This window comes from Martes martes, assembly GCF_963455335.1.
Source record: "Martes martes genome assembly, chromosome: 3".
In the NCBI taxonomy this organism is placed as follows: domain Eukaryota; kingdom Metazoa; phylum Chordata; class Mammalia; order Carnivora; family Mustelidae; genus Martes; species Martes martes.
The window spans coordinates 108,840,550-108,855,584 of NC_137890.1; positions in this window are offsets into that span (position 1 = coordinate 108,840,550).

A 15,035-nucleotide genomic window follows, 5' to 3' on the forward strand; every position below is an offset into this window, starting at 1 on the left:
ACACATCAGAGAGTATAAACTAAGGACCCAAGGTCATACAATCATTAAACTGCAGAATATGAAATTTGTATCATATTCGTTTGATTGCAGAGCCTCTGACCTTGACTGCATAGTATTCATTTTTATTTATTGTGTAAAATTTAGACATACATCTATATAGTTATAGTTATGGCCCATTTAACATTAATACATCAAGTATTTTCAGGGAGAATAATTAGGTTTGGTGAGAAATGTGCACAAGTTGGTATTTTTTTTAATGTTAATCCTCTTTTTAAAAATGAAACCTGCTTTGATTTTATGTAAAATATTAGTAGCAAATATCTCCTAAAACTTTGATCTGACAATATAATCCTAATTATGCCCAAGAAAACCTAGGATGTTTAAAGGTAGTAAAAATTGGAATCTTAAGTGGCAGCTTAAAAAAGTTCAAAACTAATCAACACACAAAAAAGGAAGAAAAAAAAAAAAAAGATTTCTCTGCCCAAACCCTGACTCAGCTTCCCCTTATTATTGGCTTGGACACCCTACAGATTAAACTGCTATTTGTGCAATTTACTGAGCCTGGGGTGAACTCAAACTCCTCTACTTCACACAATTTTGCTTTCAAGTTATCTTGTCAGGGAAGCTGACAGTCTCAATGATGTTGCTTTATAGACTCCTTGGCAAAAATAGGATGTTGAAAATCTACCCATCAAAAACTAAACTCACAAAAGTTAGCTATCCTTGGGTCAAAGAATATTAAATGCACTTGATCTCATATTGTTTGAGATACATCTGTGCATGTAAACTCTTCGGAGACAGTAAATTAGAGGCAGTAAGAAATGGGGGGGGGGGGAAGGGCAGTTATTCCAGCACAGACCAGGGCTTTATGCAAAATAAATAAATAAATAAAATAAAAAAATAGGCTAACACACAAAATATTCCTCCCAAACCTATCAGTTACATCTTTAGTACTACTTCACTTATTTAACAACCTTGTTAAATTGGTCTGTTTAACTTAGACATTATTAAGAAAATGAAGAAAAATAAATACTGCTCCCTAGGTTATATGCACATTGCTGTCAAATTTCCTAATATTGGATTGATTTTCAGAACACAGTAATTGCAAATTTGTATGTTTATGTGGGTGGGCGTGTAGGAACTACGACATTTCATCCCAGTTGAAAGGCAATTACTATTAACCACCCTGTATCGGTTGTTCTTACCTATTTTTCATCTAATGATGTCCAACTTCTGTTTGGTGGAATCTCATTCTTTACATATTTTAAATTATTAATTGCAATTCACGTCTAGTGCTGTGTTATTCATGCACATTGTTGAAAGTTGATTACGGCATTGTGATAGGAGATACAATTAGTACTGTAACATCAATACCACCAGCTTCCATTCTGTTTTTTCACAAGTGAATTAAAACAGTGTTTAATTATGATATTTCTCAGTATTCATTTTCTGGTTTAATAAGGATTCCTGATAACTGCACTGATTATGTGTGCATGATAAATGTTTAATAGCAGAAAATGAACTTAGTTACAAGCACATTTTATTACAATAGGAAACAAATGCATATTTTTCTTTTTACTTTCCCCCTTTGTATTATTTATGTAGGGGAACTAAAAATGTGTAAAATGCCTTGGTAATATGCTCTTTTTTTTATTAAGAGAAAGAAGAGATGTGAATACATCCACTTAGATATCGTGATGTACATGGTTATTCATAGTATGCAGATTGTTACTATTATTTTCAAATGGAGAGAAATTCCTCTAGCTTCTTTACAAAACTTTTAAGTGTAACAGTTGGTGTGTCAGGAGAGGGTCATGGATATGCAGAGTTAAAGGTGGTGAACTCTAGCCCAGGTTTTCTCTAAAAAATGAAAGAGCCCTGCTGATTATCAAGTTAACAGCAGGCCTTTTCCCAGTAGTCTCTTGTCAAAAGTAGTTGAAATGTGTATGAACAGCAATTAATCACCCTGCTACTTATTTGCCCTGAACAGAATTTAATTAAATACAGTTCACACCTCTACTCCTACTTTTATCATGTCTTCAGAAGCTCCAAATGACGCGAGTAAGCATCGTGACAAAGAGGAAAATTATGCTGGGAGGAAAAAAGCAAATGGACCTTTGTTATTAAAAATGAGACAAAAAATCAGTAGAAAGAACAGTGGGCCAAGTAACTACATTAATATTTTAACCCTGGGTAAGCTTAAATCCTTTAAATGACATCTTTTTGTAGAAATACAGTGGTGGAATTTCCCCCCAAATATTAATATTCTCTTTATAATAAATTTTAAGGACATTATACAGCTATTAATATTGTGAAAAATAACAGCTAAGGTCACCTTACAAAGGTGGCGAAAGATACGTACTGGGTAAAAGTTGGATTTTGTATACTATTTGAGAGGAAGATACCATAGTTCTTAACCAGCGTCTCTCCTGCAAATATATTATTAAAATTGTTAATCTTTTTTCTGGTTAAGTGTATATTGAGATAATGACAGTGGTCTTGAATTAATGAAGTTTTCCCCAGTGAAATAGGTAAATACTTGTTAATATATGAATTTGAAGAAATTAAAAGATTTTTTTAAAAACTGACAAATTTTCCCAAACATACACAAGTCTACTATTTTCAGATTCAATGGTTACAAAAGAGAATTTAGAGATAATACACATTTGTGTTATCATGTTATCCATTCTCACCATAAATACCTGTCTTACCAACCTCTTTCTTATGGAAAAAAGTCTAAGCTATTTTCTAGGCATTTTAAATACATTTGGTCTAAATATATTCAATGTCTTCAGAATTATTTCATTTATTTAATTCAGCAGGTATTCATTCAGCAAAAATACTGTCTTCATTCAGCAAAAATACTGTCTTCAATACTGTGTTGACTTCTAGAGGGGATTCAAAGAAAGTACATGGTTTTGCTCTTAACAGAAAGCCCATAAAACAAGTGCATAGAGCATAAAGCACATAAATGAGAAGGGGGATTCAGAAAAGGAGAAGTTTAATATGGTACAGATTTTTCAGAGAAGAGGAGGTGACAGGGACCATCAGACCTCATTGATGAAAGCAATCATAGACACTGCAGTTTACCATTTGTGAATAGAATCAGGGTTAATCATTTGCAGCTCATGTGTCTTTGGGAAATCCTTGGAGTTCTGCAATACATGAGTATGATGGAATGTAAACCAAACAGTTCATCCATTTCTGCCCAGCCGTCCTTTCATCATCCCACCTGCGCAGACCTCTCTTCATTGGACAAGAAGCAGGTATTTTGATCTTGGACTATTTTTTAGTTCTCCATCTCATTCAGCCCAGCCATGTATATATATCCCTGCTCACTTTGCTGAAATAGCTGAACACAACCATCTGTATATACCTGTGCCTTCTCAGTGGGACATGTGAAGCAGGCCACCCTTTCTCTTTATTGGTCTACACATCAGTTCCACCATACCACTTCCAAAGGTTTTATGTGTGTATTTGAATTTCTTTAGACATACCATTTCCTACGATATAATTCCATATAATTTCTCCAAATTTTCAATAAACTTGTGTCATAAATATGATTTTCTATGTCCATTGAAACATAACTAAGTCATTCAGCTATCTGATCCCCTGGCTGTCTTGTTGGATTCCTTATTCTCCCTCCTAATCTCCCCCTTTGGGATTTGCCACCCATCTTTGAACAGTTGAGAGCAGTTATCCACATGATAGATTTGAATTTTAGTCTGAAATAATTCCCCAATATGTATTTGTATGTGAGATGGGAAAGACAGAATGATTTGATGGAGAGAGGACTATGAAAAAAAAAAAAAAAGAGGGGATAGCTTTAATATAAAATTCAGTAATTTCTATTGACACCCTTAGTCACCAAGATAGGGTCTATTCCAATCTCTCTTATCATTCTGAATTGTGAAATATCACGTGACAATTGCATTTTTTTCAGTTCTTTATTGTATAATTCTTCAACCAAATGTGTGTTTGCACACATACACATAAATGCACTCACCTAAAGAAAAATACTGATTCTCAGAAATACTGCAGTCTAAACTCTACAGAAGGAACACATATTTTTTTGTCTTTTAGTTTGCTAGGCATTTGTCCTTCACAGAGAAGTTATTATTTTTATGTAAAACATTACACATTAGTTCTCTTTGATCTTCTCTTCTAATTATTTATTTATATTTAAGCTAGGGATGGGTGAGATCTTTCCTTCCATTTACAAGAATATCTAGCTATATTTCAATACTTTTTCTGATTAAGGTCCTAAATTTAAGACTTTTTTCTGAAAGTTTTTCCTGTGAGCTTTTGAATGAAGCTTTTTCTGATTATTCTGGAAAAGACGTCCATGATGTAATTGCATATTCGGTATCCATTTGTTCCTCACTTTCTCTCTTGTTAAAATAAACCCTGTTTCCTTTATAGTTACCATGTGGGAATCTGCAGGTGATACATCTTGATTGATTACCCATTCCCCGACCTTTTATTTTAGTTAGAGCCAGTTCTGACCAGTTAAATCAAAACAAAAGTCTATGGTAATTATTTCTGGGAATACTTGATTTCCCAGAAAATGGAACATATATACTTGATGCCCTTCAAGTTCTGGTGTGTCCAATCAACAAAACGATTTTCAGAAAAACCTGTTGATTACCCTACAGTGAGAGAGAATACTTCTTTCAGAGACTCTTAGTAGTGTTTCAGAAAGGGGAGGTTAGAGGAGGAAATTTTTAGAGTTTTACAGTCTGAAATGTCAGGGTATATAACATTATAGTTGTGGACTGATGAACACTGAGAGGTGAGAGTTTTTTGTTGTTGTTGTTGTTTTAAGATTTTATTTATTATTTATTTGACACAGAGAGAGAGAGAGAGAGAGAGAGAGAGAGAGATCACAAGTAGAGAGGCAGGCAGAGAGAGAGGGGGAAGCAGGCTCCCTGCCAAGCAGAGAGCCCGATGTGGGGCTCGATCCCAGGACCCTAGGACCATGACCTGAGCCGAAGGCAGAGGCTTAACCCACTGGGCCACCCAGATGCCCCAAGAGGTGAGAGTCTTGAAGTAAGCCTAGATAAGCAAGAGTCTGTCTCCATAAGTTATTTTATCCAGGAACAAGTATTTGCTGAAACAAATAGTTAACTTATTTTAGCCTAGTCTCAGTATTATTTAGCAGAGAAATGGGAATATTTGCTTCATCTTAGAATTGAACTAGCACAAATAAAGCACATTTATTCTCAGAATTGTTTAGTATAAGGATAGGAATGCATGTTGACTGAGTTCCCACTACCTTTATGATGTAATGTCGGCAGCTCCATCAGAATGAAGCAATACACAAGGGAAGGGCCACTAGAATCTTAGAGACAACTGCCCCAAAATGTTGTACCACTGAGCCAATGACCCCATCTCTCTATCTCTGGAGTTTTTATAATGTGGGAAGGAGAAACCCTAACCTATTTAAACCACTAGTTAGGGTTTTCTATTACTCATAATTGAATATATTCCTAATATTACATGCAAAACCAAGCATATGACTTTTTTCAATATTGAGAATGCTATTTATTGTTATTTTAAATGACCTTTTAAAAACAACTGTTTTTTTCAAGCACATCTTAAATATTTCCATGACAGAATATGTGGAAAGGCTTAAAAATCTCAAATAGAAGCTCTCCTTCATTAGACTCTTCCTGAGGCAATCACACCAGTATGAGTTTAATGCTTCTGTGTAGGAAAAAAAGTGGATGCGTTAAATTGGTAAGTTTTAGGAGTGCTGAAATAAATTCTGAAAGATGGGGTTTATTTTAAGGTTAAGGTTCATTTACATGCTACCTATAGTTCTGCTCTCACATCCCTACATTTGGTCAGTCAAATGGGATGTTTATTTTATGTTAAATATGCATTGGGTTTGTTTAGCTAAGTTTTCCAAGAACTATAGGGAATATAAATTATTATGTTAAAGAATACAATTTTCCAAGGACGAAACCATTCTTTTTTTCTAGTTGAGTCCCCATAAACTAGCAGGGAGATTAGTGCATTGTAGTATTTTAACAAATACATGTTTGTTGGTTGAGTGAATAAACATGAATAGATGAATGAGAAAAAGGAAGACCAAGTCTTATATTTATCCCCTACCTGTACTTGTCTCCAGACTGAAGGAATTGTTATAATGGGTCATTAGTGGACCTTCATTGATGCAGAGCTAATCCACCATGGCGGTACAGGTGGATTAGAAGGTGTTTGGTTAGAAGGTGTTTCCCCATGTGAGTAAATGTTCTCCTTCTTCTTTAGGAAGCCCCGCCCTGTGGGAGACATGTGTTATCAGTCTCAAGCCCAGGGCTAGCTGCCTGGGCGCATGAACAGTACAGTCAGTACCAGGTTCTGTGCTCAGAAGGGGAATGTGTGCTTGGCTTTAATGCTTTATGGCCATTGTCTTGATATTCTTAAAAAATCATCTTTGAATTTGGGTTTTGTAAATGAAGTCTGGTTGGACAATGTAGCACATGGTAAGGGGCTTGAGGTGTAGTTTTGCCACCCCCCTGTCTCTGTACTTTTATGGTACAAGTTCTTGGTCAGCTGCTCCCCAACTCCTTAGAGAGGAGAGCCAAGGCTTCCCTGGAGAAGAAATTCTGTCTGTGGACAGCAATCTCATCCTGTGCTCCACAGTTCCCAGACTGTCCTTCAGGATGGCCTACCCTGCAGATTTCTGACTTGCCTTGCCAGTTCCCACAATCTTGTAATATATTTCTCTTAATATATATAGCTCCTACTAATTCTCTTTCTCTGCTTGAACTCTAACTGACACAGCACATTAAACTCCACAATATAAGTGCTATGGCCAGAATCAGGTCAGTGAAAAGGAAAATTCAGCTAAAGAATTCATTTTAGAGCAGTACTAATCATGGGCATCTATCATTTGTTTTAAAAATTAAAAATGCCTCTTAACTTTGAAAAAAATAAAACCCTAATTATTTATTGGCTTTGTTTTCTCTACCAAGTGAATCTGTGCTTTAATTTCTTAAGTTAAATTGCGTGCATCAGGGTGAGAAAATTGTGGAAATTCTCACTTACCAGAGGCCTCTGAACTTACCAGTCACAATATTTTTTATTATCTCTACCTTCAGAAAAAGTGTGCTTTAAAAATATTATTTCTTAGAATAGATTACTCTGTGTGTGTGTGTAATTTCTAACTTTGTAAATCAGAAGTCTCGCATATTAGTTAGAAGTCAAGATGTAAAATGTCATCTATCTAAATTACCTAATATTAAGAAAAACGGTGGGTTAATAAAAATGATAAGCATATGTTGGAAAAAGTTCTAAGTTCAAGAAATAATTTCTGGTAATAAGTAAGGATTAACCAAATGTACAGAGAAGAAAAGACAGGTGGCTTGACATATCACAAGAGAGAAATCCTACCTTAGGCAGATGCTGAAATTTGGAACTGGATGTCGTAGCTTCTGGTATTAATATCACAGTCACACAGACTTGAGTACATAAAACCATCAGATAAGCCTTTCCAAGATCACACAATCAAGAACAATCTTGAATTTCTGTAGTCAGCTGTAGTCATTTGAACAAACATTGAAATCTAGAAACTCTTTCACCTACAAGAGCAGCCATTCATTTTTGAGTATCTGGAGGCAGCCTGATTTCTCTGTCCCCACCCATTTCCATCTCCCTTCTCTTAAAGTCAAAAAGTTTGGAGCAAGCACATGGAAATAATGAAAAAGAAATGTCATCATTTGTTTTCACTTCTTTTGGCAGGTGCCTTGTGATAAACATATCTTTTAATGAGAAGAGTTAATACATTTTAATTATGACTATAGACTTGGAACTTAGTCCACAAATTCAAATGCTTTTAAGGAAACTTGCTGGTAAACTGAATTAATGAAACAGGTAAGACACCTGACTAATGGCAAGTGGAACTTGGAATTTATGGCTGGGTATGTACCTAATTCCATTTATTCTGCTTAGGATTCATTGTACTTCCTGAGTTTGAAGAGTTTGAAGAGTCATGTAAATCAAAATTTCTGAAAAATTTTAATTTACTATCATTTCAAATATGGCCTATCTCTAATCTTATTCTCTACTTCTAGAATGCTGATTAGAAATATGTGAGACATTTTCATTTTATCTTACGGGTTTTTTTTTTTTTAATCTTTTTACTTTAGCTTTTATGTTTTTATCTCTTTCCTTCTGAGTGATGCTTTTTGGTTCATTTCTTTAATGCTTCCTTTCATTTCCTTAATTCTCCCTTTAGCTTTGTTTTATCTGCAATTTAATTAGGCATTTGATTTTCACATTTTAAGAATTATGTTTCCTTATGAGAGATCCTAATTTTGTTCTTTTGATACTTTTCTGATACTTTGTAGTACTATAGTTCTCTTACTTTTCTGGCCTGCCATCTATATATATATATATATATATAGATGAGTTTCAAGAGAAACTATATATATATATACACACACACACACACACATACACACACACACACACACACACATACACACACACACACATATATGGATGTATACATATATATACACATATATATATTACTTATTAGTTATTACTTACATATATATATATATATATTACTTATTTCCACCACAGTGATTTCTCTCACTCAGTCTTACTCAACTTCACAGGCTTCCTTATTGTTTTCACAATTACCATTTTAGGGCCTTTGCATTTTTTATTCCCTCTGCCTGGAACATTCTTCCTCCATTTGACTTGCTCCCTTATTCCTGTCATGTTTCAAGTATCCCTTTCTCAGTGAAGCCTTCCCTCATCTTCAGCGTAAAATTGAAATCACACCTTTACTTGTACTCTTTATCCGTATTCCTTACTTTCTTTTAATTAAGAGCATGTTTCACCTTGAAACAGTTTATTTTTCTTTATGTATCTCTCACAATTAGAACATAAATTCCATAAAGACAATGACAGGGCTAGCAATGGTGATGTTGGTTCATTTTTGTATTCCCAGTAACCAGAAAAACACCTGACATGGTTGGTCTTCCATAAATGTTAGTTAAGTGAAATAAATATTTGTATAATCTAGTCTGATAATTATATGAAATTTTTGAAAGTCTAACACTGCTATTTATGTTTTAGGCAAATTATATTTGGTAGATTGTAATTGTGTATGGTGGGAGTTTTGGCCGTCTTGTTGTGATTGGTTTTCCAATTATAATTAAATTTGAAAAACTATATTTACTGGGGCTGAGGTGTTTTCTCTACCTGAATCTTTCAAGGCCTTAGTTGAAGACCTCTTCAAGAGGGATTTTTCTATTGATCTAAAAGTGTCATCCACCTGTGATCACTTGTTATCTAATTTCTTAGCTTGCTAGGAAATTTTACTGGAGTTTAAATTCCAAGCCCAGACTCAAGGAAGTTATATGGCTGTGATTTAAAATTCTCAGGTCAGGTGTTTTTTTTGTTTTGTTTTGTTATTGTTATTTTTGTTTTTTCCTGAGTTTTTTGACAGAAACAGAGAAGTATTCTATCTCTGTCACTGTAATCTTTGCCTGTGGAAAGAATGATCCCACTCCACGCTTTGACTGATGGTCAAGGGTCATCTTTGGTAGGGGTCATTTTTTATGTGTCCTGCATGTTCAAGACTTTATCTTTTATCTATATGTGGATAAGATTTTATAGATACTTTATTCAGCATTTAATTGATTTTTGTAGAGCAATTTTAATCAGGTAGTCAACCATACTGTCAGAAATAGCTGTCTGAAAATTCCACCTGTATTAGGTTCCTGGGGCTGCCACAATAAAGTGCCGCAGATTGAGTGGCTTAAGACATCAGAAATATATCTTCTCATTGCTCTGCAGGATAAAAGTCTGAAATCAATGTGTTGGTAGGGCCATGACCCCTCCAAATTCTCTGGTGGGATGATCCACCCTTGCCTTTTTCAGCTTCTGCTAGCTCCATGAGTTCTTTGACTTCTGGCTGTTTAATTCCAATCTTGTCTCCATCGTCACACAGTCTTCTTCTCCGTTCTCCATCTCTTCACATAACATTCTTTTTATAAGGATAACAGTCATATTGTACCAGGGGTCCACTCCATTCCAGTAAAACCTCATCTTAACTAATTACATCCGTAACAACCCTATTTCCATGTAAGATCACATTCTGAGGTAATGAGGATTAGGATTTCAGCAAATCTTTTTGGGGGACACATTGAAACCCATAACACCATCTAAAGAAAGCAGCTGATACTCAGTTCCCACCTATCATTTTCACATTAATATATGTGCCCATTGTTGTCATACTTTCTGTTTTACATTTGAAATATTCTGATTTTAAATGTTGAGTACCAAAACTTTATATATATATATACATCCATATATATATATATATATATATATATCCATATATATATATATATATACATCCATATATATATATATATATATCCATATATATATATATATATATATATGGATATATATATATATATCCATCCACAGCCAATAGTTTCTTGGCCGGTCGAAACACAACTGCTGACTAGATTTGGTTTGTTGGTTACTGATTCTCAACCTCTGCAATAATGTGAAGCATAATCGATCACTTGCCCAGTGGTTACTATGAATTAAGCTAGAATATTTTTTTTCTTTTTTTTTTAATTTATTTATTTGACAGATCACAAGTAGGCAGAGAGGCAGGCAGAGAGAGAGGAGGAAGCAGGCTCCCCGCTGAGCAGAAAGCCCGATGCAGGGCCCGATCCCAGGACCCCAGGACCATGACCCGAGCTGAAGGCAGAGGCCCCAACCCACTGAGCCACCCAGGCGCCCCTAGAATATTTTTAATATATGAAAGGACCTCAAGTAATCCAGAAGGTGCCAGAGAGACAACATATGTGTCACAAGGTCTGAAATTAAAATATATGTTTCTTTACTCATAAAATAGTTCCTCAAGCCATGATTTGGAATTTATTCGTAATTATTTTATACATATATCTAAGAAATTGGCCAGGTTTTCCTGCTCAGAGTAGACTTAAATTAGATTCAGTTTCTGAGAAATTGGAGGGTTGTTGGTAGAGGAAAGTGTGAAGATAAAAATGAGAATTGACACCCCTGATAGGAAAAGACAGAAAAAGGATTTTCCAGAGCAGATATAAGAATTCTAAAAATCATAGCAGCCTGGCATCATTTGGTGCAGTTTGGAAAACTGGAAGGCATCTCTAGTACAAATTGCTGCAATAACTCATGTTCTAAACATCCACCTTAAACATTAAAAGAGGTTGTAGTTGTAATTTATTTAAATTAGCAGGACAAAAAAAGAAGTATGTTACTGTGTTTAAAAAGATTTCCAACATTCAGGGGAAATATTCACTATGCACCATGATAGCTGAACCAGTTGCTAAAAATAGCAAAATTCTTCCATATTGTTTTTTGTGTAGCTGAGCTACCCTGTTATCCCTTCTACAGGTGAAGCCAGAGTGCACCACAATTCAGCAACTAACTATAGGAATGATGGCTGGCAGAACTGGTGGCTGAAGTACCTACTGGTCCAGAACTTTGGGAACTATCTCTTCTGGTTCCCATACTATTGCTAAATATGTAGCATATTATTTCTGCTGATGCAGGTATTTACTGAATATTTGGAATTACTGAAGTTTGGAATCGTACTTATTATTAGAAATTGACAACTCTAGTGTTTTTTTTTAATTTTTTTTATAAACTTTATAATGTATTATTAGCCCTAGGGGTACAGGTCTGTGAATCGCCAGGTTTACACACTTCACAGCACTCACCATAACACATACCCTCCCCAATGTTTGGGGGGCAGGAAAAGAATAAACGAAACAAGATGGGATTGGGAGGGAGACAAACCATAAGAGATTCTTAATCTCACAAAACAAACTGAGGGTTGCTGGGGGAGGGGGGTCGGGAGAGGATGGTGGGGTTATGGACATTGGGGATGGTATGTGCTATGGTGAGTGCTGTGAAGTGTGTAAACCTGGCGATTCACAGACCTGTACCCCTGGGGCTAATAATACATTTTATGTTTATAAAAAAATTTAAATTAAAAAAAATTTGTTGTCAAAAACTCATGAACAAATATTGACTTCTTAGAAATTCATACAAAACCTCAAAATATACCAGAAATTATCTTCATATGCTATTAATGATTTGGATAAGAGAGATTAATATATATGCACGTATAAATATTAATATATAATAAGTACATGCATCTTATATTTATATAATATATAATGATATAACTACATGTTCATAAATATAAATATATAATAGTTTTATTTAACCTATAAATCAGAAAAGTCTTTATGGTTCTTCAGGTAATAGACAAATATGTAAAGTTTCAGTATGTAGAAGTGAGATAATAGATTGAATTAATAGATTAGATTGAAATAATACTGGAGTTTTATCTTTCTCTCTTCCACTTACTCATTTGAACATCCGACAAGACACCATCCCTTTGGAGCTCCGTCCTTTCATCTGTAAAATAAAATCTTTCTGCTTGTAACTATAATCCATTTCATCTCTAACATTTTTTAATCCTGTGAGACCATATAGTCTATATTTCTCATTTAACAGATGAACAAGCTAAAACTGAGGGATAAAATGACTTGCTTAGGATCACGCTGCTCGTTGGTGTCCAAACTGGGGGGGTGGGGAAGGTTTCCTGATTCTGTTAAATAACAAAATTCAGCCAAGTAAATTTGAAGATCCAATTGGTTTTATTAAATGGTGCACGAATGGGCAGTATCCCATCTGCAAGCAGAGGCAGTCCAGAGTTGTAGGGAATGGAAGATAAGACAAGGAAGGTGTGGGCAAGAAAGTTATTAGCAAAAGAAAAGGATTGATTCAGGCAAGACCCCTTTCTAGGGAGTAAAAGCAAGTGGCCCTATAATACAGATTACATCTTTCTTTGGGGGATGGAGAGGGCCAAGACTACTTGGCACTGATTAAAAAATTCCTGACTGACCAATTAAGACTGCATTTCTGGGAGAAGTTGAAACTGCATGAAACGACAGTTAGATTATGGATTAAGTACCTTAATTTGTATATTGGAAATTTTTGGAAATTCTGTATAAGTGACACCATTTGGAGCCTCTTTATTTTGTTTTGTTTTTTAACAATTAGTGCAGTCCACTGTTTAGTAGAGCTGATACTACCACAAACTATATGTATAGAGAGTTGTAATCCTTGGAACAATACTTTTCAATATCAGCAAAGAAACAAAAAAATAAATCTGGTGATTAGAGGAAGAGTGTAATTTTCTTACTCGAGTGTATCCTCACCTTAAGGAATATATTTCTAGAGTTAAGTCAAAGAACTAATTATGCATTATTGCACATTATATAAGAGCATTATACAAGTCAGTTAGAACTGACAATGAAACAACTTCCAAGCAAATCATCTGAATTGCTTTTATTTCTCTTTTAAAAGCACTGAAACAAAATCACATTCCAATTCAAATGTTCTGAAAATCTCCACAGCCAATCACATTTTCCCCAAAGTATTATTAGTCTCTTCCTAGGTTGTAGCTAAGGAACGTTTCTGTTTGATTCTCTTACTTTTTTTTTTTAAGATTTTATTTATTCATTTGTTAGAGAGCACAAGCAGGCAGAGTGGCAGGCAGAGGCAGAGGGAGAAGGGCTCCCCACTGAGCAAGGAGTCCTTTGCAGCACTGGATCCCAGAACCCTGGGATCATGACCCAAGCCAAAGGCAGCCACTTAACTGACTGAGCCACCCAAGCGTCCCTGTTTATTTCTTTAATTCCTGAGAGGTCGCTGAAATTGCAAATGTCATTATTTTTCAGGTAAGAGAATAAGAAAGCACACTTTTAAAATGTCCTAAAGAACCAGAACTTCAGTTTTTAATTAGAAGGACATGGCTTATTTAAAAGAATTAACAATGCTAAAACAAAATGGTTTACATAAAGTATGCTGTTTTCAACAGAAAAATTAAAAATGCAAAAAAAAATTTAAAAACCCACAAAACTTCAGCCTCTCCACTCATCTTTTTGAGGTATAATTTTTTAATTCCATTACTAGCTGACCTGTCACTGTTTGAATAAAGATTTCTATCAGATTGCCTTGCCTTTATCTCTGACTTATTCAATAAATCTTTGTCTCCATCTCTCTGAATCTTCCTCAGTTCTCCAGCATAATGAAGGCAAAGAAGGGAATTCAATTTTTATGACTCCTTTACTCTAAACCTAAAGAACAAACATTGTAAACTTGTTCTTTCTTTAGTATAGCCGTGACATGAATATGACTAATTGATAGGTATGTTTTACTGTCTGAAAACAGAAGCATATTTTATTTATTTCAAGAATGGTCCTCATCAAAATTTGGAGTCAGTCAGTATTGGCTCCATTACATGTTATTTTTCCTTTAAAAAAAACTCCTGTAACAAGCTGATTTTTTTTATGTTTTTATTTCTCTAGTGTAGCAGAATATATGTAGTATATCTTGTTTAAGCTAATACAGTCTCTTAATTTCAAATTAATCAATTTGGAATTAAACTCCATAATTGTGCTGTGGAATGTTCAAAGTGTTTGTGTTATTTGGGGGAGTTTGGTGAAGAGAGGAGGTAGTGAAGGGAAAAAGTTGTGTATTCAAGGGTATTTCACATTTTATGAGTACCCATTGTTTTATCATAGTGTTCTGTTTCCTTGGATATTCGTTCTGTGAATTTTTTTTCTTTTTTATGCAGATGTGTAACTAGGGATACAAGAAACCATGGCAACACTGTCTTACTGAAGGAAAATAAGTTGAAAGTAGTAATCCCTTGTTCTCTAAGATAAACCAGTCTGTGATGGGGTGTAAGTTGGGCCTTTCCCTCAGTATCCCCATGATAGTGGGTTTTGTTGACTATCTACCTCAGAAACATTCACAAAATTCAGAAAGTTTTAAAGTTATTTACAGAGGACCATCAAATCTCAAATCACTGAGATAAATTAGAATTCATACGATTGATAAAATGGTAAAGGTACTAAACCACCAGAGATGATTATTATTTGTAAAATCTCACACAGAGTAAATACAGTATCAACTTGTAAAAACAATTTTGC